The sequence below is a fragment of the Rhinopithecus bieti genome, unplaced genomic scaffold, assembly GCF_001698545.2.
Source record: "Rhinopithecus bieti isolate Rb0 unplaced genomic scaffold, ASM169854v2 scaffold_46210, whole genome shotgun sequence".
Lineage (NCBI taxonomy): Eukaryota > Metazoa > Chordata > Mammalia > Primates > Cercopithecidae > Rhinopithecus > Rhinopithecus bieti.
The window spans coordinates 286,026-307,954 of NW_016818673.1; the positions used below are offsets into that span (position 1 = coordinate 286,026).

At 38.7% G+C, this 21,929-nt stretch overlaps 1 pseudogene; it reads left to right on the plus strand.

Moving 5' to 3' along the window:
• Positions 1-1,395: 1,395 nt before the first annotated feature.
• Positions 1,396-17,596, plus strand: LOC108518752 (meiotic nuclear division protein 1 homolog pseudogene; annotated as a pseudogene).
• The last annotated feature ends 4,333 nt before the right edge of the window (positions 17,597-21,929 follow it).

A 21,929-nucleotide genomic window follows, 5' to 3' on the forward strand; every position in this document is an offset into this window, starting at 1 on the left:
TTTTGAGACGGAGTTTCACTGTTGTCACCCAGGCTGGAGTGCAATGGCGCAATCTAGGCTCGCTGCAACTTCCACCTCCCAGGTTCAGGTGATTTCCTGTCTCAGCCTTCCAAGTAGCTGGGATTACATGCGCCCACCCCAACGCCCAGCTACTTTTGTATGCTTAGTAGAGACAGGGTTTCACCAAACAGTTGGTCTCGAACTCCTGACCTCAGGTGATCTGCCCACCTGGGCCTCCCAAAGTGCTGGGATTACAGGCATGAGTCACTGCATTTGGCCAATCCATCTTTTGTAATATAAATCAATCAATCAATACCGCTAATTTTTCTAAAGAATCTCTGAAAATGGAGTCTACAATCTCCCCCAGGAGGCCATTCCAGTATCATTTACCCTGATAATATTCATTTTTATTATAAGTTTCTAAGAAAGTAGAGGTTTCCTTATTTCCCACAATGTAATTATTTTGGTCCATGAGAGAAAGAAGAAAGGGGCTCAGATTCCAGAGTCCTTCCTTCTTTTGCTGCAAAACTCTCAGAATAACAATAATTTAAATTAACTGACAATCTGAAACTCAAATTTTCCTATATACTGAAAACCATTCAATAAAATTTCAAAACTTGCCCATAATTCCAATACACTAGAACAGCTGTTTTCATTATCCACTTTCCTTTCTAGTTGTCCACATGCAATTCATTTTACACACAGCTGTAATCAGTGTATATATAATTGTGTATTCTTTTCTCTTTGTACTGTAAACATTCAATGTTAACATAGTTTTTATAATAGTCATTTTCAGTGTTGCAATAATATTCTATCTAGTTGATGTATCATTATTTACCTAACTCTTCCCCCTATGTTGACTTTAAAGTTTTCTTTCCCCAACTTTTCTGCATCTAGACAAGGCTACATATAGATTTTTTAGATTTTCATTCTTTTGAATTATTTCCTTAAGTTGTTTCTCAAATGTAGAGTTCTCGAGTCATACAGTATCAACATTTTTATGGCTTTTGCTTTCCAAATTATTATGAGTTTTTCAACACTATTTTGCACTACGTTGGTAGTGGGGTGTGTGCGTGTATGTACACATATAGATAGATAGGTTCATTTAATAGACCTGAAATGGTAGAAAAGGCTCTATTCCTGATTTCATTTTTCAAAATTGAACCATCTTTACTTTTCAGTTACAAAAACAGCGAATGTTCATTGTCAAACTTAAACAATTTATAAATTATATAAATAGAAAGTGAAAGGTTCCCCCATTCTTCTTTTGGAGGATTAAAACACAACTCCTCCTAAGTTTGAGTTTATATAAGTGTAAAATGTTTTACTGATCAAAGGTTCTAGGAAGGTATGCATAGAAACCCCCACGGTCTGCCAAAAGTCCACACTAGCTCAATGGAAGAAGAATACCCAACCAGAGAGTTGTGGGAACGGGAGGAACTAGTGGGGCAAGGAGAAGGTTTGGGTTCCTATATTCCATAAGGAAAAGGGCAGAGGCTGTGGTGAATTTTTGATAATAAAGAGATGAAAGGAGGGCCTAAGATAGTCCCTGTGTAGTATGGACTGACAGTAGTTTGGCAGAAACCCAGAGACCCATTTTATATAAACAATAAACAATGTCTAAGGCAAACTGAATATCTAAAGATACAAATAAAAATAGTGGAAAATAACTGTTAGCTAAAGACGTAACACATAGGCTCCCGTCCTTAGTAGAGAATAAGAAAATAAATGTATTTATTATAAAGAAAAATAAATTGTTTTTTGTTTATATTACAAGGCTTAAAGATGATTACTTGTTGGTCTAGGTAAGCAGTCATTTCTTTTTTTTTCTGAGACAGAGCTCACTCTGTCACCCAGGCTGGAGTGCAATGGCTCGATCTCAGTTCACTGCAACCTCCACCTCCCGGGTTCAAGCGATTCTCCCACCTGAGCCTCTGGAGTAGCTGGGATTACAGGCACCCACCATCATGCCTGGCTAATTTTTGTATTTCGGTAGAGATGGGGTTTCACCATGTTGGCCAGGCTGATCTTGAACTCCTGACCTCAGGTGACCTGCCCGCCTCGGCCTCCCAAAATGCTGGAATTACCGGCATAAGCCACCGCGTCCGGTCAGGAGCCATTTCTTTACTGTAAATTACAGAACATCAAGAAGTTTCTGGCCGGGCGCGGTGGCTCAAGCCTGTAATCCCAGCACTTTGGGAGGCCGAGACGGGCGGATCACGAGGTCAGGAGATCGAGACCATCCTGGCTAACACGGTGAAACCCCGTCTCTACTAAAAACTACAAAAAACTAGCCGGGCGACGTGGCGGCGCCTGTAGTCCCAGCTACTCGGGAGGCTGAGACAGGAGAATGGCGTGAACCCGGGAGGCGGAGCTTGCAGTGAGCTGAGATCCGGCCACAGCACTCCAGCCTGGGTGACAGAGCGAGACTCCGTCTCAAAAAAAAAAACAAAAAAAAAACAACAAAAAAAGAAGTTTCTAATTTATAAGTACATTCCTCAATTTTGCATTTTCCACGTTCAGCTAGCTCTTATGGAACTTGTTTTTCTGAAGCCAAAAATCAGGTTGTTTCTTTCTAATTACACACTCTCCTAATCATTCCTACAACTCCATCAAGATTGTGCTTATACCTCACCTTTACAATTTTGATTGGCACCAGTCTGTAGATTGCTTGCTAAGTGCTCTATCTAAACAAGTAGTGCCCAAACTTTTTGACACCAGGGACGGGTTCCATGGAAGACGGTTTTTCAACAGATGGGGTGGGGAGTGGGGGTGAGGTGGGGCGATGTTTCAGGATGAAACTGTTCCACCTCAGATCATCAGGCATTAGTTAGATTTTCATAAGGAGCAGGCAACCTAGATCCCTCACGTGCGCAGTTCACAACAGGGTTCCAGCTCCGGTGAGAATCTAATGCCACCGCTGATCTGACAGGAGGCGGAGCTCAGGCAGTAATGCTGCCCGCCCACCACTCACCTCCTGCTGTGTAGCCTGGTTCCTAACAAGTCATGGGCTGGTACTGGTCTGCAGCCTGGGAGTTGGGAACTCCTGCTCTAAACTGTCTGTGTGGATATATTCTGTATCTTCAACAAGACTATAAACTCCAGGGATCATCTTCTTTTTTATTCTCGTCCACCTATACAATAAACACTAAAATATAGCTAGATGACCACAGAACTTTGTGTAAAGCAATATATGGCTTCATGTTTGGATTATAAATATCATCAGCTATATTAGAGACCTTACCATTCTTAACTAAAAAGTCACCTAAACATAAAGGATTTTGGCACTTAAAAATATTGCCTATTATCCTAGCTTCATCTCTCACCACCGCTTGCATCATCATTCTACTGAACTTAATGTTGCAACAATACCAAAGTACTTATTGTTTCTGGAAGACATGGTACTTTCACTTCTCTAGGCCTTTGCATATTCTCTTTCTTCTTTCGGAGTACCTTTCACTGACCTGAGCATGGAGAGTGTCTTTTCACCCTTGATAACTCACTCAGAAGTCACCTCCTACAGGATACCCCGTATCACCCTAAGAATTCTATCATGTTTTCCTCCGTGCTATCTCTATATCTGGAACACACTTTGATTGTCACCCTGAGTATACTATGCTATAGTTAACCTCCGTATGTTTATTTACTCCATTAGATGCAAATCCAGGCTCAGTAAAAATTTATCCAGACAAGGATGAATGAGAAGGAAGAACAAAGAAATGGAGGAAGGGAGACCCAGGGAAGTTTCTTCCAGGCAGGAACTATGTCTTACTCATCTCCATATATCCAAGGGACAAGGCAGTACTTAGGATACATGGGTGCTCATCAAAACGTCTGATAAATTGATTTGACATCAATCTTAAAGGAAAAAGAACCACCCTGGCAGATAATTCTTATCAAATGGAAAACTGCCATTAATCAACATGATGTAATATTTGAGCCAAATCTATCGTGTTGTACATAAGTACATCACAGGCTCAACTTGCAATTCTATAGAACCTACTAACTGACAAGAACTAAGCTAAACATTCAGAATTCAAAGATGCATGAGACATGACTCCTTCCCTCAATCAATTCATAGTTTAGATGGGGAATCAGGTAAGTAAAAAGATAATTACCATCTAATATGATAAAAACTATATCCACGTGATATGATTTGTCTGTATCATCACCCAGATCTCACCTTGAATTGTAATAATCCCCATGTGTTAAAGGTGGGGCCAGTGGAGATAAATGAATAATGGGGGTGGTTTCCCCCATACTCTTCTCATGGTAGTGAATAAGTCTCAGGAGACCTGATGGTTTTATAAATGGGAGTTCCCCTGCGTAAGCTCTCCTTGCCTGCCACCATGTAAGACGTGACTTTGCTCCTCCTTTGCCTTCCGCCATGATTGTGAGGCTTCTCCAGCCACGTGGAACTGTGAATCAATTAAATCTCTTTCCTTATAAATTACCCAGTATCAAGTATGTCTTTATTAGCAGCATGAGAAGGGACTAATATACCAGGACATATTCAAAGTAACCATGGTACAAAGAAGAGATATATATTTAGCTGGAAGTGATAGAGGCAGAGGGAATTCTGAAAGGACATCTTGGAGAAGATAGTTTCTTCACTCAACCTTAGAATACTAACAGATGTTTTAATATGGTTGGTTAGTGAGTTAATCCATGAAGCAGGGAACACTTGTTCTATGGCTCCAGCATCCTCCTAGGAAAAAATTCATTCTAAAGGAAAGTGAATCCAAGCACATAAGCTACGGTAAAGACAATGGGTTGGTATTGCAGAGGCAGGGCAATGCATCGCTTGAACTAGACCAGCTGAAGAACCAAACCAAAGAACTGAGTCTCAGAGAACATTGTGTAACAGAGCATGGAGGTGGCAGTAGATTTTGCATAGGAGCCAGAGCGTAAGAGGAAGGAAAGGGGTGTGGGGCATGGTATCTCAGAGAAAAACATTTATGGACTACAGGCTGGGGGAAGTGGCCACCCACAGAGTAGTCTAGAGGATTGTAGTCAAAGGCAAACTTGAGGTATCCCTGGGGACTCCCTGGACTAGCTGGGGAAGGGGTTGGAAGAAGCCGGTTTCCACAGTTAGGAGGGTAATGCAGAGCCAAAGAAATGCTACTTGTTGCTGTTACTGACACTTTAGTATTTTTCTTTTAATACCAAGCTGCTTTATTCTAGGTTGCGTAAGAAAAGTATGAGACACGATTTCAGCCCTCAGACACTGTTGATTTCAGGAGTTTATAACTGTATTGAGAAAGCAATTGTGTTTTGGTTTTCAATTGCTATGGAAACACATTCAGGATGGACAGATTGTGAACGACGTCCCAGAAAAGGAGAGCCCAAAGGAGAGAACACAAAGATGACCACATCAGACCAAATCCAGAGTATGTATGTAGAAAATGCAATGTGTTTCAAAAAAATTGACAAAAGTATAAGGTAGCATATATAGGCTTACTAATTAGAAAGCAGAATTTGCTAGTAGGGAGTAAAAAAATAAGACAGTTTGCTACATCCTAAGTGCCTTTGAGGACAGGAGGACAACGGAACCTGAGGAACCCGGCTGAGTGGGAGTCAGTCTTGGGCAGGACATCTCTGGAGTGGAAGTACTGTCTGGTGAAAGACCAGCTCCTCAGAGTTGGGCAGTTAGTTAGAATAGGATCCCAAGTGAAGGCTAAAAGTTTGATCCTGCCTCTGTTTTCAAGTATCAAACCAGGGTAGTCACTAAGAAGTGAAAGCAAGTCATCTATAAAAGGTACAAGGAAAGGGACCAGGAGTTCTATCCTCAGCCCTTGGCTCTCCAATAAAAGAACAATTACCCATAAAGCCCTCAAGCTTGAAGGCCATCAGAATGTGCTCTAATTGTTTGCCTCAGGTTGGAGGTTACTGCTCAAAGAAATTAAGACCTCACATTTACTCCTCACATCTTACTGTGCTGTGTTTTTTTTTCTCTTTTTATTTTCTTTTGCTTTTTTCTTCCTGGTAGCAGAGCCCTCACACACGACCTCTATGCTCTCGCTCTTTACACACCTCTCTCAACCGCACACTCTGTTAACATCTAGAAAATTTCACGTGTTCTCTAACACTGTCCTTTTTACACTTGTGGTTTTAAGCTAATTACCACTGTCTTACTATAAACCGATATTTAATGTTCTCTAGTTAACTGTTTAATTAAATCTTAATTGTTTCTGGCTTTCGTTTCACTATTTTGTATGCCCTTTTGCTTAGTTAACAGCATTTTAATCAATTTTCCTTTATCTATAGCTTTTTTTTAATTGAAAACTACATGCTCATTTCAAAAGTAGAAGATTTAAAAATCACGACAACTTAGTAGTCACTTAATTTTTTAACATTTGAAATATTTCTTTTCAGGTTTTTTGGAGTTTTTTTTTTTTTTTTTTTTAGATTTCTTTTCTTTAATTTTTTTTAAAACAATTTTTTAATCTTGTGGTAAATAATGCCTTAGGGAGAGGATTTACCAGATGAATTATTTTGCCCAACTACACAGTTTTGTCTGGGGAGAATAACTCATGAGGGAACTGTTTGCTTTTAAGTGCAATCCAGATGCCAACACGACACACATTCCTGCAGCCTCATCCATGGACTCAGTTCAATCAATGTGGTTTGCTAAGATGCGGATTCTAAGAACTCGGGAGGGCCCTGTACTTGCTGGCAGTCCTCTGGAAGTCTGAAGGTGTTTAGTAACATCAATCCTATTCTTAAGTTCATTTTGATTTGTCTTTCAGTCAATTAAAACTTCGTTCATTTGTTTTTGTTCTCCAAGAAGGCTATGTGCACAGCATATTTTGAACCCTGGCATACATGAATGTCTGTAACCTTCAAGAATGAAACAAAATGCAGCCGGTACAACACTCTCTAGTCACAACCTTTTCCCCTGAAAACTTTGGCTCACAAGTTCTGGCACTGGTGATATAGAAAAGTCTGTCATCCATAGCTACCATCTCCCTCACAGTTTTCATCTCCTTTCTTTTCTTCCTCTGCATTTAGAGAATATTTCTCAAATGTGTTTTCCACATCATTGCTTCAGTACACCTCAGGGTGAATCCTGCTTTTCACTCTCTTCCATTTACATCTTCACTGCTATTGCATGTCCAGTTTACCTGTAGCTTCCCATGCTTATTGCTCCCTTTTCATCTCAGCCTATTTGTTCCTTATACTTTGTGTGTGTGTGTGTGTGTGTTTGCTTTTTTGGGATGGAGTCTCGTTCTGTCGCCTAGGCTGGAGTGCAGTGGCACGATCTCGGCTCACTGCAACCTCTGCCTCCTGGGTTCAAATGATTCTCCTGCCTGCCTCCCGAGTAGCTGGGACTACAGGTGCCCATCACCATGCCTGGCTAATTTTTGTATTTTTAGTAGAGACGGGATTTCACCATATTGGCCAGGCTGGTCTCGAACTCCTGACCTTGTTACCGCCTGCCTTGGCCTCCCAAAGTGCTGGGATTATAGGCATGAGCCACCTCACTCAGCCTGTTCCTTATACTTTTATATTTCAGTTCTTCAGAGGCTGTATCTTCCTGAATCAACTAAGGATGCTAGAAAAGTTTTGAAATTTCTTACATGTCTATAATAAATAATTTTCAGAGAGTTGCTCTTCCTTTAAATCTTCATAATGATGTTCTCTTTGTTCTGAAAGTTTTATAAGTCCCGTATTGTTATGTGATCTCTCATTTGAGGATGAGAAAAACATCTAGACCTGTTATTTGACAACAAACAGGTATATGAACCACCACTGGCCCCATTCTGTCAACATATGTGCTAGTGAAATCTGCTCTAATCCACAGCTGCATAGTTGATGAGCATAACTTCTAATCTAATTCCCGGTGTCTTAACAGGCTTCCATCTGGGGCAGGTCTGCTAAACTCAAATCCAACCATCAGGCTTAGTGTTACACTGATGGAATATTTAGAAACAAAACAAAACAAAACAAAACAAAAACAAAACTACAATCTCCGGCATATTACTTGAGACTCTTTTCATTATAAGTCCATGGAAAATCTATCTCTAATTGGCTTCAACTGAAACAGAATTTAGGGACTCAAATACATACCTCTCCATTTATTTACACCTTTTTAAATTTCTCTCAGCAGTATTTTATACTTTTCGGTGTAGAGGTATGCATGTTTGTTAAATTTATTCTTAAGTATTTTGGTGCTATTAAAAGGACAACTGGTTTTGGGGCCGGGCGCGGGTGGGTCAAGCCTGTAATCCAAGCACTTTTGGGAGGCCGAGACGGGGCGGAATCACGGAGTGTCAGGAGATCCGAGGAACCCTTCCTGGGCTTAACACGGTAGAACCCCGTCTCTACTAAAATACAAAAAAAAAAACTAGGCCGGGCGAAGGGTGGCGGGCGGCCTGTAGCCCCAGCTACTCGGGGAGGCTGAGGCAGGAGGAATGGCTTTTAAAACTCGGGGAGCGGGCTTGCCAGTGAGCTTAGGAATCCCGCCACTGCAACTCCAGCCTTGGGCGACAGACAGCGAGACTCCTGGTCTCAAAAAAAAAAAAAAAAAAAGACAACTGGGTTTTTTATCTTATTTAAGTAAAAACACAATTTTTTATTGTTAAGTTTACTTATTGTTTATAGTAGTTTTAAAATTGATTCCTTAGGATATTATACTATATAAATAGTTTGAGAATAGGGCATTTTACTTCTTCCTTTTAATCTTTATTTTTTTACTTCTCCTTGCCTTATTGCATTGGCAAGGACATTCAGAAAAATGTTGAGTAGAAATTTTGGGAACGGTATCCTTGCCTGTGGAGCACCCAATTCTGTCGCTGTTTGGGGTATCACTGTGTAACCTGCACAGACCTAGGGAGACTGAACAAAGCGGGGGCAAATGCAGGAATAAAAGACAAAGACAAAAGGGTATATTTGGAAGAAGGAGTCGGGGGCACCTTGCCTCTAGTGGACAAGGGCCCTGAGCTTTACACAGCCCTTCATATTTATTAGGCAAAAGAGACAGTGAGAAGTGGGGTGGAAGAAGGGGTCAGCTGCTCGGTCCAGAGTAGGCTTGCAAGACTGCATTCCTCGAACAACAGGCTCTAGATGTCGCAGTAGATAACCTCAGTGCCAGGGAATGACTGCCTCCAGCAAACCTGTCGGCAGGAGCAGTTGTGAGTTTGCTCACATCCTGCATTCATGATAGTTTGTTGTTTGATCATATAGCCTCCAGTGGAATGCTGAGTTGGTCATGTCCCATGGGCCTTCGGCTCTCTGCCCTTGCCTTGTTCCAGGTTTTAAAGGCATAGTCCTCAGGGGTTTATTATTAAGAATGATGTTAGCTGAAGGCATGTTGTAGATGCCCTTTATCAGACTGATGAAACTATCTTCTAATTCCAGTTTGCTGAATTTTATTTAAGCCCCATGCTGATTTTGGTCAAATGTTTTTTCTATGTCTATTGAGCTGGCCACATTTCTTTTCCTTATCATTAATATGGTGGATTACATTTATTTATTTTCAAATACAAAACCAATCTTATATTCCTGGGATAAAACCCATTTGATCATGTTCTATTAATTCTTTAATTTATAGCTGGATTCAATTTGTTAATATTTTGTTAGAGTTTTATGTATGTTCATAAGAGATTTTTAACTTTTCATACTATCTTTACTAGATTTTAGTATGTGAATTACACTAGCCTCACAAAATTAGTTGATAAGTTATTTCTTCTTCCTTTATTTTCTGAAGCCATTTGTTAGATTTTACAGTCTCTTTCATAAATGTCTGAGAATTCACTTGTGATACTCTCTGGGCCTGAAGTTTTCTCGGTAGGAATGTTTTCTATCACAAAGCGAATTTCTTTGACACATAAAAGACTATTCAGTTTTTTGGGTTTTTTGTTTGTTTTTTGGTTTTTGGGTTTTTTTTGAGACAAGAGTCTCGCTCTGCCATCCAGGCTGGAGTGCAGTGGCACGATCTCAGCTCACTGCAACCTCCACCTCCCAGATGCAAGCAATTTTCCTGCCTCAGCCTCCCGAGTAGCTGGTATTACAGGCGCGTACCACCATGCCTGGCTTATTTTTGTATTTTTAGTAGAGACGGGGTTTCACCATGTTGGCCTGGCTGGTCTTGAACTTCTGACCTCGTGATCCACCCTCCTCGGCCTCCCGAAGTGCTGGGATTACAGGCGTGAGCCACCGTGCCCGGCCAAGACTATTCAGTTTTTAAATTTAATTTTGTGTCAGTTTTGGAAAGTTACATTTTTCCAGGAATTTGTTTCATCAAAGGTATCAAATTTATTGGCATAAAGTTGTTTTCAAATTTGATTATGTTTTTGAAGTTTACAGATACATAATGATGCTCCTCCTTCATTATCAGTATTGGTATAATGAGCTTTTTCTAGAGGTTTTCAATTTTTTTTATCTTTTGAAAAAACCCATTTTGGTTTTATTTATTGTTTCTATTGTCTATTTTCTAATTAACTGCCACCTGCTATTGTCTTTACTTTCTTTTTTCTTGGGTTTAATTTGCTTATTTTTTTTCCAGCTTCTGGTCACTTAAATATTACATTTTAATACTTCTTCCTTTCTAATATGAACAATTAAAGCTATAAATTTCTCTGTAAGCAATGCTTTAACTGCATCTCCAAAATGCTAACACATTTTTTATTATCATTCAGTTCAAAATATTTTCAGAAATATACTGTTTAATTTCTAAGTCTTCGGAGATTTTCCAAATATCTTTTTGTTACTGACTTATAGTTTAATCAGTTGTAATCAGAAAACATACTCTGTTAGATCTCAATCTTCTGAAACTTGTAAAGTACTTGTTTCACGGCCCTGGATATGATCTATCTTGGTAAAAGTTCCATGGTACCTAAAAAGACTGTTTATTCTGTATTTGTTGGGTATTAGGTTCTATAAATATTAACTGGGGCAAGCTGGTTAACAGTGCTATTAAAATCTTCTCTATCTGTACAGACTTTTGGCCTAGTTGTTCTACTAATTGCTCTAAAAGGGATATGAAAATCTCCAAGTATGACTGTAGACTTGAATCCTTTCTTCCATCTGTCAGTTTTATGCTTTATGCATTTTGAAGCTAATTAGGCATCTATACATTTGGGATTCTGTCTTTCTGATATACTGAGTTTTAAAAATTATAAAATGTCCCTGTTTATCTCTGATAGTACTCCTTGAAGTCCATCTTTTCCATTATTAAAATATCTATTCTAACTCTATTTATGTTTACATGGTATATCCTTTTCCATCCTTTTACTTTGAAGCTTTGTATCTTTTTGTTAAGTGCATGCCTTGTAGACAGTTTATAGTTGGGTAATGCTTTTCTCCAACTTGACAATCTCTATCTTTTAATTGTAATGTTAAGTCGATTTACATTTGATTTGGCTGGATTTGGCTGGACTGGCCATTTTCGTGTTTTTTTTTTTTTTTTTTTGAGACGGAGTCTCGCTCTGTCGCCCAGGCTGGAGTGTAGTGGCCGGATCTCAGCTCACTGCAAGCTCCGCCTCCCGGGTTCACGCCATTCTCCTGCCTCAGCCTCCCGAGTAGCTGGGACTACAGGCGCTGCCACCTCGCCCGGCTAGTTTTTTTTTTGTATTTTTTTTAGTAGAGTCGGGGTTTCACCGTGTTAGCCAGGATGATCTTGATGTCCTGACCTCGTGATCCGCCCGTCTCGGCCTCCCAAAGTGCTGGGATTACAGGCTTGAGCCACCGCGCCCGGCCATTTTAGTGTTTTCTATTTGTCTCATCTGTTTGCTGTTTCTCTATTCCTCTTTTGGGGTGAACTGAAAAAAATTCAGTATTGTCTTTGAAAAACAGCTTTATTGAAATACAACTCGTATTACAATTCACTGATTTAAAGTATAGAATTCAACGTTTTGTTGTTGTTGTTGTTTTGAGACAGGGTCTTGCTTTGTCGCCTAGGATGGAGTGCAGTGGCGATCACAGCCCCACAAGGTCACAGCCTTGATCTTCTGTGCACAAGTGATCCTCCCATCTCAGTTTCCCAAATAGTTGGGACTACAGGTGCATGTCACCATGCCCAGTTAATTTTTTTTTTTTTTAATAGAGATGTGATCTTACTGTGTTGCCCAGGCTGGTCTCAAGGTCTCAAACTCCTGGGCTCAAGCAATTCTCCCACCTCAGCCTCCCCAAGTGCTGGGGTTACAGGCATGAGCCACTGCGCCTGGCCCAATTCAATGTTTTAAAAACTACATTAATAGGGTTGTAAAAACATCACCACAATCTAATTATAGATCATTTTCATCCCCTTCAAAGAAACCCTGTACTCATTAGCTGTCCTTCCTCTCATTCCCTCAGCCCAAAGCAACTACGAATCAACTCTCTTTCTCTATAGATTTGCTTATTCTAGACATTTTATATAAATGATAATACAATAGGTGGTCTTCTGTGACTGGCTTTTTTCACTTAACATAACTTTTCAAGATTCATCCATGTTACAACATGAATCAGTACTTCATTTCTTTTTATTGCTGAACAATATGCCACTGCACAGATATACCACATTTTATTTTTCCATTCGCCAACTGATGGACATTTGGATTGTTTCCACTTTTTTACTATTTTAAATAAGGCTGCTATTAACATCCATGTATATGTTTTTCTGTGGATGTGGGTTTTCATTTCCACTGGGTATATATCTAGGAGTAGAACTGCTGGGTCTTATGTAACTCTACATTTGACTTGTTAAAAAAACTACTAAACTACTTTACAAAGTAGCTGCAATATTGCACACTTCCACTAGCAGTGTATGAGTTCCTATTTCTCCACATCCTTGTGAACACTTGTTATTGTTCTATCTATTTTATTATAGTCATCCTAGTGGATGTAAACTAGTATTTTGTGGGCCTCTATTGTCCTTTGCTGAACTCTTTGTACTTTTGTTTTACTGGTTGCTTTAGAAATTAAAATATATATCCATAACTAATACAATCTACAGTTAATGCTGTACCAATAAACACTAAATATAGATGTCTTGTAACAGCAAAATTATATTTATCCCAGTCCTTTGTGCTACTGTTATAAACCCTACAAAACAGTGCTTTAATTTTTCTTTAACCATTAGTATGTCTTTTAAAGAAATTAAGAAAATAATCTATAGTCTTTCATATTTATTCACTGATTTGCCAGTTCTATTGATCTTCATTCATTTCTGAAGATATGAGTTACCAGTTAGTGTCATTTGCAGTGTTATTTCTAGTACTAGTTCTTCAGCCTGAAGAACTTATTTTAGCATTTCTTATATTACAGGTCTGCTGGTGAAGAATTCTTGTTTTTCTCTGAAAAATATCTTTAGTTAACCTTCATTCCTGAAGACTAGTTTTTCTGGATATGTAATTCTAGAGGCCGGGTATGGTAGCACATGCCTGTAATCCCAGCTCTTTGTAAGGCCAAGGTGGGCAGATAGCTTGAACTCGGGGGCTTGAGACTAGCCTGCCCAGCGTGGCAAAACCCCGACTCTACTAAAAATACAAAAATCAGCTGGGCATGGCGATGCATGCCTGTAATCTCAGTTACTTGGAAGGCTGAGGCATGAGAATTGCTTGAATTCAGGAGATGGAGGTTGCAATGAGCCAAGATTGCACCACTGCATGCCAGTCTGGGTGACAGAGTGAGACCCTGACTCAAAAAAAAAAAAAAAAAAAAATTCTAGAGTGGCACGTTATTTCTTGTAGAAATCTAATGATGTAATGCCATTGTTTTTGGCCTCCACTGTGTTTAATGAGAAGTCAGTTGTAATTATGTATTACTGGTCCCCTGTGTGTTGTTCTTCTCTCACTGCAGCCAAGATTTCAGCAGTTTTATTAAAATGTATCTGATGTGGTTAACTTTGTGCTTATTCTTCTTGGGGTCTGTTAAGCTTCCTAGATCTGTAAGTTGATATTTTTTCACTAAATTTTACTGTTGGTGAAATTTTCTCAAAATTTTTTGCCCCATTTTCTCTCTTTACTCTTTTAGGAACTCTACTTACATGTATGCTTAGACTGCTTGCTAGTGTCCTAGAGGTCTCATAGGCTCTATCTAGTTTTCATGAATCTTTTTTCTCTCTGCTCTTTGAGTATTTTCTATTGATGTCTTCAAGTTAATTGACTCTTTGATGTCCCAAATTTGCTGTAAGGTCCATTTTTCATTTCAGTTATTATACTTTAGTGTTTTATAATTTTCACTTTTAAAAAGTGTCTCTTGGGAGGCCAAGGTGGGTGGATCACCTGAGGTCAGGGATTCGGGACCAGTCTGGCCAACACGGTGAAACCCTGTCTCTACTAAAAATTAAAAAATTAGCCAGGTGTGCTGGTGCATGCTTTTAATCCCAGCTACTCGGGAGGCTGAGGCAGGAGAATAGCTCGAACCTGGGAGGCAGAGCTTGCAGTGAGCTGAAACCACACCACTGCACTCCAGCCTGGGCAACAGAGTGAGACTCCATCTCAAAGAAAAAAAAAAAGGAAAAAAGAAAAAATTTCTCTTTCTCTGTTTGAGGTTTTCTACTTGTTCAATTACTATACACATATTTTCTTTCATAGTCCTTAAGCATATTTATAATGACTGCTTTAACAGCTTTGACTTAGAATATGAACACTTGGTCATCTTGAAGATATTTTGTTATTGACTACTTTTCTTTTGAACGTTGTTACATTTTCCTGTTTCTTCACATATCTAGTGATTTTTGGATTGGTTCTTATACATTACGTATAATATGTTGTCATGACTCCGGATTCTGTTACATTCCTCTGAAGATGGATCTTTGTTCTAGCAGGCAGTTAATTTGGTGGGACTCTTCAATTTCCAAATTCTGTCTCCCCTGCCATCAGCATCTGTTGAAACCTCTTCTCTGTTCTTTTAGCTTCCAGGTGCTGCTTTTTCATTGCATTTCCTGGGCCTCCCCACACATATGAAGGAGTTGGGCAGATGTTAAATGCAGGTTTGGTGACTAATCTTTCTGCATCTCCTCCCCTTCCAAGATTTTTTGCCTAAGTTTCTGGCTGCTCTACTAGTCCTGAGCCCTGTTATCCAAGATTTCTGCCTCTGGAGCCAGGCACAGACTGGGGAGGACCTTCAGGGGCAAGTTCCTTCCTTTCAGATTGAGTTTATCTTTTCTTTCACTTCCTTTCCAGTGCCTTTAAATAGCTCTTGCAAATATATAAATGCATATATATAATTTTTAAATCTACATTTCAATAATCTTTATCTGTGGGAGGTTAGTAATCTATTATACCATCACCAGCAGATGAAATAATCAGTGTTGTTTTGATTCAGTGTCTCACACTGGGTGAATTTTTTGGAATTCTTCATCCACCTTTCAGAGGTTCATCTTTATCCTGGCTGACTTTCCAAGTTGTCACAAGATGGAACCAGCAGCTTTCAGAGCTACATGCTTCCATCTTCAAAACCAGAGAAGGAAGAAAGAGCCAAACCATCAAACGTGGTCCTGGGCTTCACTCCAACTAAACAAATTTTTAGAAAACATAACCACCCTTGAACCAAGCACTGTGGCCAGTAGAATGCTATGAGCTGACTGGCTTAGGCTTGGGTCACTGGTCATCTTCTCCCTCTGGCCCTATTCCTTGTTTCTGACTCCCTGAAGGCCTATAACCCCACTTACAGGTCCCTGTTGCTTTTGTAAGCCAGGGGAGTGATGCTGTGGAATACTCTTCCTCAAGGGCAGCATGCCCTTTGGTGGCTCCCAATTTTAAGGACACAGGTCAATTGCAATTCTCTGACTCTCACAAGCCTGAAGTCTTTTCTCTTCACCTCATATAGCACTTAAAAGTATGGTTCCCACTCCCCATTGGCCATCTTGGCTTTAGCTCTCTTTCATATCTGGGTTTGAGTTTCCTTGTCACTTCTGGTATCTGGAGATTTCCTCTGTCTGCTTTCAAACTTAATTAGGTAGTAATAATAAATAAAAAAAAAAAAAACTGAGAAAGGGAGCTTATATTTTATCCAGCATTTCTATGTATTTGAAGAAGAAAAAAAGAGGAATCTTCTCATATTAACTAAATCAGTAACTTTCCTTAGCCATCAGGATATAGAACCAATTCTAATTCATTTAACACAGAGGGCCCTTCATGGTATCATTTACCCTCTTAGTTTCATGACCTAAATACCCTCAAATGCAATCTTTTCTTTTGCGAAGGAAAGAACTTTTTGTAATTCTCTGTTCATGCTATGCTGTTTCTTCTTTCTATGCCTTTTCTGATACTGTTTACTCTATATAGAATATTATCTCCCCAAGGTGCCCATGCCCTCAAACACAAATTTTTATCTAGTCAACTGATACTCATTCTAAAAGTCTCCAACTAAACATGGCTTCTTAAAAGCCTTTTCTGTCTCCCCCTCCCCTATACCAACTAAGACTAAGATGGTCCCTTCCTGGGGTCCTGTAACACTCTATACACACTTCTGAAATACAAATATCACTCCAATTGCTGAATTACTTTTCCCACTAGACTACACTCCTTGAAAGAAATATGTCTTACGTAATTGATTATTTCTAGTACTTCATTCTTTGCTTGGCACATATTAGATATTTGACAAATGTTTGTTGAATGAATGGAGAGACAGATTCTTTTTTCTTTTTTTAAAAAAAGTAATAGATTTATTCTTTAGAGCAATTTTTTTTTTGGTTTACAGAAAAACTGAACAGAAAGTACAAAGTTCTCATATAATTGGCAAAACCTGGAAGTAACCAAGATGTCCTTCAGTAGGTGGATGATACATAAACTCTGGTACATCAGACAATGGACGATTATTTAGCAATAAAAAGAAATGAGCTGGCCCCTCACCCCATGTGCAGACCCCACCACTGGAAGGCCTGGTACCCATACCATATCAAAGAAAAAAGAGACTAAGTGCAGAAGAAAAGAGAGCCTGCGTGATGGAAACATTTTTTAAAACAAAAGATGTATTTCAATTAAAAGAGATGGGGAAGGTCAGGTGCAGTGGCTCATGCCTTGTAATAGTAGCACTTTTGGGAGGTTGATGCAGGAGGACTGCTTGAGGCCAGGAGTTGAAGATCAACCTGGCCAACATAGCAAGACCCATCTCTAAAAAAAAAAAAAAAAAAAAAAAAAAAAAGACATGGAGAAGACTGCTCCCAAAGAGAGAGGCATTACTGCTGTGTTAGAAAAAAGTCCTTCAAAGTTTAGTTGATAATGATATGGTTGGTGAGAGAACTGGAACTTCTAATTATTATCAGGCTTTTCCAAGTAAAATTCTTCGTGCAAGGACCTGTAAATTGGAGGTTCTGAAATCTCAGTTGTTTCAGAGAATCCAAAAGCATGCAAACTTACAGAAAAGCATCAGAAAAACTAAAACTGGCCAACATGAGATGAAGGAGTGAACCACGCTAGCCAAAGAGCATTCTTCACTCTGGGATCAAAGGGAACAGCTAAAGACAGAAGTTGAAAAATGCAAATAATGTGACCCGCAAGTTGTTGAAGAAATACATCAGGCAAATAAAGTACTTGTTAACAGATGGACTGATAACATATTTGCAATAAAATCTTGGGCCAAAAGAAAATTTGGGTTTGAAGAAAATAAAATTGATAAAACTTCTGGAATTCCAGAAGACTCTGACTACATCGACTAAAATGTACCATGGTGGTAAACAATCTATGAGCTCATAAACATGCAAATTTTTAAATATTATCCAACTAGGCCAGGTACAGTGGCTCACGCCTGTAATCCCAGCACTTTGGGAGGCTGAGGCAGGAGAATCACAAGGTCAGGAGATCGAGACCATCCTGGCTAACATGGTGAAACCCCATCTCTACTAAAAATACAAAAAATAAAAAATAAAAATTAGACGGGTGTGGTGGCACACTCCTGTAGTCCCACCACTCAGGAGCCTGAGGCAGGATAATCACTTAAACCTGGGAGGCAGAGGTTGCAGTGAGCTGAGATTGTGCCATTGCACTCCAGCCTGGGCAACACAGCGAGACTCTGTCTCAAAAAAAAAAATTGAAAAATTTAAAAAATATTATCCAACTAAATGTACGGAATTGTCTTTTACCTATAACCGTGTTTATCATTTTATTAAAGTATAAAATGTGAAAAAGAGAAAGAAATGAACCATCAAGCAATGAAAAGACATAGAGAAATCTTAAATGTGTATTCCTTTCGTAGTAATTTTAAGATTTTAGAAAATTATTTGTCAGACATACCCTACCTGATTAAATGTGTATTCCTAAGTGAAAGAAGCCAATCTGAAAAAGCCACATACATACTGTGGAATTCCAACTATATAATATTCCAGAAAAGGCAATAGTAAAAACATCAGTGGTTGCTAGGGGTTGGAGGGATGAACAGGTGGAGCACCAAGGATTTTTAGAGCAGTGAAACTACTCTGTTTGATAATATAATGGTGGATACATGCCATTATACACTTGTCAAAACCCAAAGAATGTACATCAAGAGTAAACCCTAATGTAAACTATGGGCTTCTGGAGATAATGATGTGTCAATGTAGGTTTGTCAATTGTAACATATGTACCACTCCGGTGAGGGATATTGATAGTCAGGGAGGCTGTACATGTGTGGTGCAGAGGGGTATATGACAATGCTCTGCTTAATTTTGTCACAAATTTTAAATTGCTCTAAAAATTAAAGTACATTTTTTAAAAATATGAAAGAGCTAAACATACATCTCAAGAAGAAGAAAAGAACAGAAAACAAACAAAACCCCAAAACCCAAGAAGTAGAAGGAAAGAAATAATAAAGATAGAAACTAATAAAACAGAACATAAAATAAAAATCAATACAACTAAAACTTTGTCCCTTTGAAAAGTTCTAAGAAGAAATTGAAAAGGTGAATAGTTTCTATATCTAAAACTACAGAAGGAAAAAGTATCAAGCAGGCAGGCATGATCAACAGTATATAATGCCACAACAAAGTAAAGTACAATTAATATTAAAAACTGCCCGGGGTGTGGCTGCCATCTGTAATCTCAACGCTTTGGGAGGCCAAGGCAGGAAGATTGCTGGAGGCCAGGAGTTTGAGACCAGCCTGGGCAATAAGCAAGACCCTGTTTCTTAAAAAAAGGAAAAGAAAACTGCCTGATCTAACAATAAGGAGATCACTGATAATTTGGGCAAGAATAATTTAAGTGGCATGGAATGAAGTAGAACAAGTCTCTAAAAGAAAAAGAAAAAAAAAAAAATTCCCGATGTGTTGACATTAATGCTGACATATATCTGCAAGAAGCTAGATTTGATTTATCTTTACCTTTGCACAGTGCCTCACATATCACTGCCTGCAACACTATTTGCTGAATTAATTTAGTTGGATGGAAAAGAAAGGACCACACATAAAGAGCTTTAAATGCTTGACAGTATTGAGGCTTAAATGAAGAAGTTTTAAGATTTCTAAACAGATATACAGTCTGATGTTTAAAGAAGATTAATCTGGATGTTAGCTTAAGACTTTTAAAGGGAATACTGAAGAAAGGGAGACTAGTTAGGAAGTTGTTGCAGCAACCTAGGCCCTTCTGGATTAGGATAGGCCAACAGCAGTGACGATAAAGGGGTAAAATTTGAGACATTATGAAAGTAAACTTCTTAGGATTTGTCAACAAACAGATATGAAAGTTAGAAGAAAAAGATGTTAAAGGTTTGAAAGACTGAAAAACTTAATAAAGAACAAAGGTCAGTGGTAACACACAATGGCATTTTAACTAAATGCAACCTCAACTGGATCTATTTCTACGGCTTAAGAAATTCAGGTTTTTAATTTTCAGCATACAACTTTTGGTCACAAAATAAATTTTCTTGAACAAATGAATTTTAAATCTAGATGTAAACTGAGATCTTTATGAATGAATAAAAAAACGGAGAATTTATTCAAATTCATATACTTCTATATTTATTTCCAGAAGGCAAGATAATGGGATAGTTTTGAAATATGTAGTAGAATATGCCAATTTTTCATAAAAGAAAAGTTTTTTTTCTTAACAGTTTAAATCTAGGAAACTAGTTTAAAATCAAAAAGTTATGCCTGAGAAAAGCTAAAATGATAAATCTGGCAAGATATCTACTTTTATATACATATATCAGAAGTTTTCTATTTGTGGAAACATGCAAACTCGCATAGTTCAAATGTATTTCCTGAGTCAGCATATACTGGAAGGTTTCTCACCTTCCTCTTTTCATCTTATTTTGGCTCACCTTCTCCCTCAAAACATCTTGAAACATAGATACGGTGGAAACAAATGAAAATGATCTATCTCTGAAAGCATTCAGAATCAAATAGCTCAGCATTCCTTTTCTTTTTCACTAAACTGTGCTCTGCACCACAAAATTAAACACACATCCCTAGGGATACAGATTTGCCAAGAGTGTTCCTGGCAAAAATAAAACTTGGCAGTTCTCCAGACTGCTATACATGGACAACAATGGAAGTTCTACGAATAGAGATTGATTGCTGGCTGGCTGGTGGGTCTGCGGTTACTTACTAGTGTCAAGATGAAGAATATTAGGCACAGATCATTTTCATGTCCAAAGACTTCTGACAAATGTGCTCTGCCTGACTTCTCACATTCAACAAAGTGAGAGTTATCTACTGAAGAAATGGTTATAATTCTAGCTCTATTCCTTTAAGTATTAGACAAGCAAATGAAGCCCAGCGAAGGTGGGTCATTTGCCCAGAATCATACAGCTAGTTGGTGACAGGACAAAACACAGGTCTTGAGATTCCCAGTTCAATATTTCCACCTCTCTATTGAGCAACACTACTCTCTAAATAATACTAACAAGAACATGTTGCTCACGTCTTGAACTCTTTTAATCTGAGTCATTTCATAACTTGACATTCCTGTTTGGTATTTTGCTAGAAATTGCAATATACTTTTATTTTGTGAGATACTATACATTAATATAACAGTTTTTTAAAGAACTATGTATTTTAAGTCCCAGAATCACCAAAATAAAATGAGATTAGAAATGGTTTTAAAACTATTAAAATGCAATTAGTAAATTGTGAATCTTGAAACTTGGGGAGATTCTTTAAAAATTACGGCTGAATATATTTAAAAGCAGAGAGGGGTACTGGAATCAAGGTCACAAGACCAGGATTTAAGTGCTATCCCTGCTACTGACTAGCTGCATGACCTGAGCATGTTTCCTCCTTATCTATAAAATGAACAGGGTCGATCAGGGTTGCTGAAATCAGTTTTATCATTTAAAATACAGTTCCAGACAACTCAAGGATAAGATCTTTATCTTATCCTTATTATATTATAACGTGTTCAAATAATTGAGCAAAAAAAAAAAAAAATTCCCTCACTATTCTATACCTAACTAACTAAAGACAATAAAACACAGGAAATGGCTGGGCGCGGTGGCTCATGCCTGTAATCCCAGCACTTTGGAAGGCTGAGGTGGGAGGATCAGGAGTTCATGACTAGCCTGGGCAATAAGGCGAGACCTTGTCTCTACAAAAAATAGGAAGATAAAAATTAGCCAGGCTGGAACATCTACTCTGGTGGCTGGAACAGCTACTAAGGTGCCTGAGATGGGAGGATCGATCACCTGGGCCCAAGAGTTCAAGGTTGCAATGAGCTATGATCATGCCACTGCATTCCCGCCTGGGTGACAGAGAGAGACTTCATCTCAAAAAGAGAAACAAAAGAACAATAACAACAACAAAAAAACCTCACGGGAAACATCATCTCTACTATAAAAAAGCTGTAGATTTGGCTCTGCATAGAGTCAGCAAGAAAAACAATGTCAGAAAAATGCAGTACACAGTTGAAGTTATGGCAATCTGGATCACATCTTTCTGCATTCATTTAACTAAATAGGCAGCTTTGAAAACCTAAGTATAGTTTTTCTGAAGGGGAAACAGAAGGAGAACATAAAAGAAGCTCAGAGAAGCCAGGCACGGTGGCTCATGCCTGTAATCCCAACACTTTGAGAGGCCAAGGCAGGCGGATAAC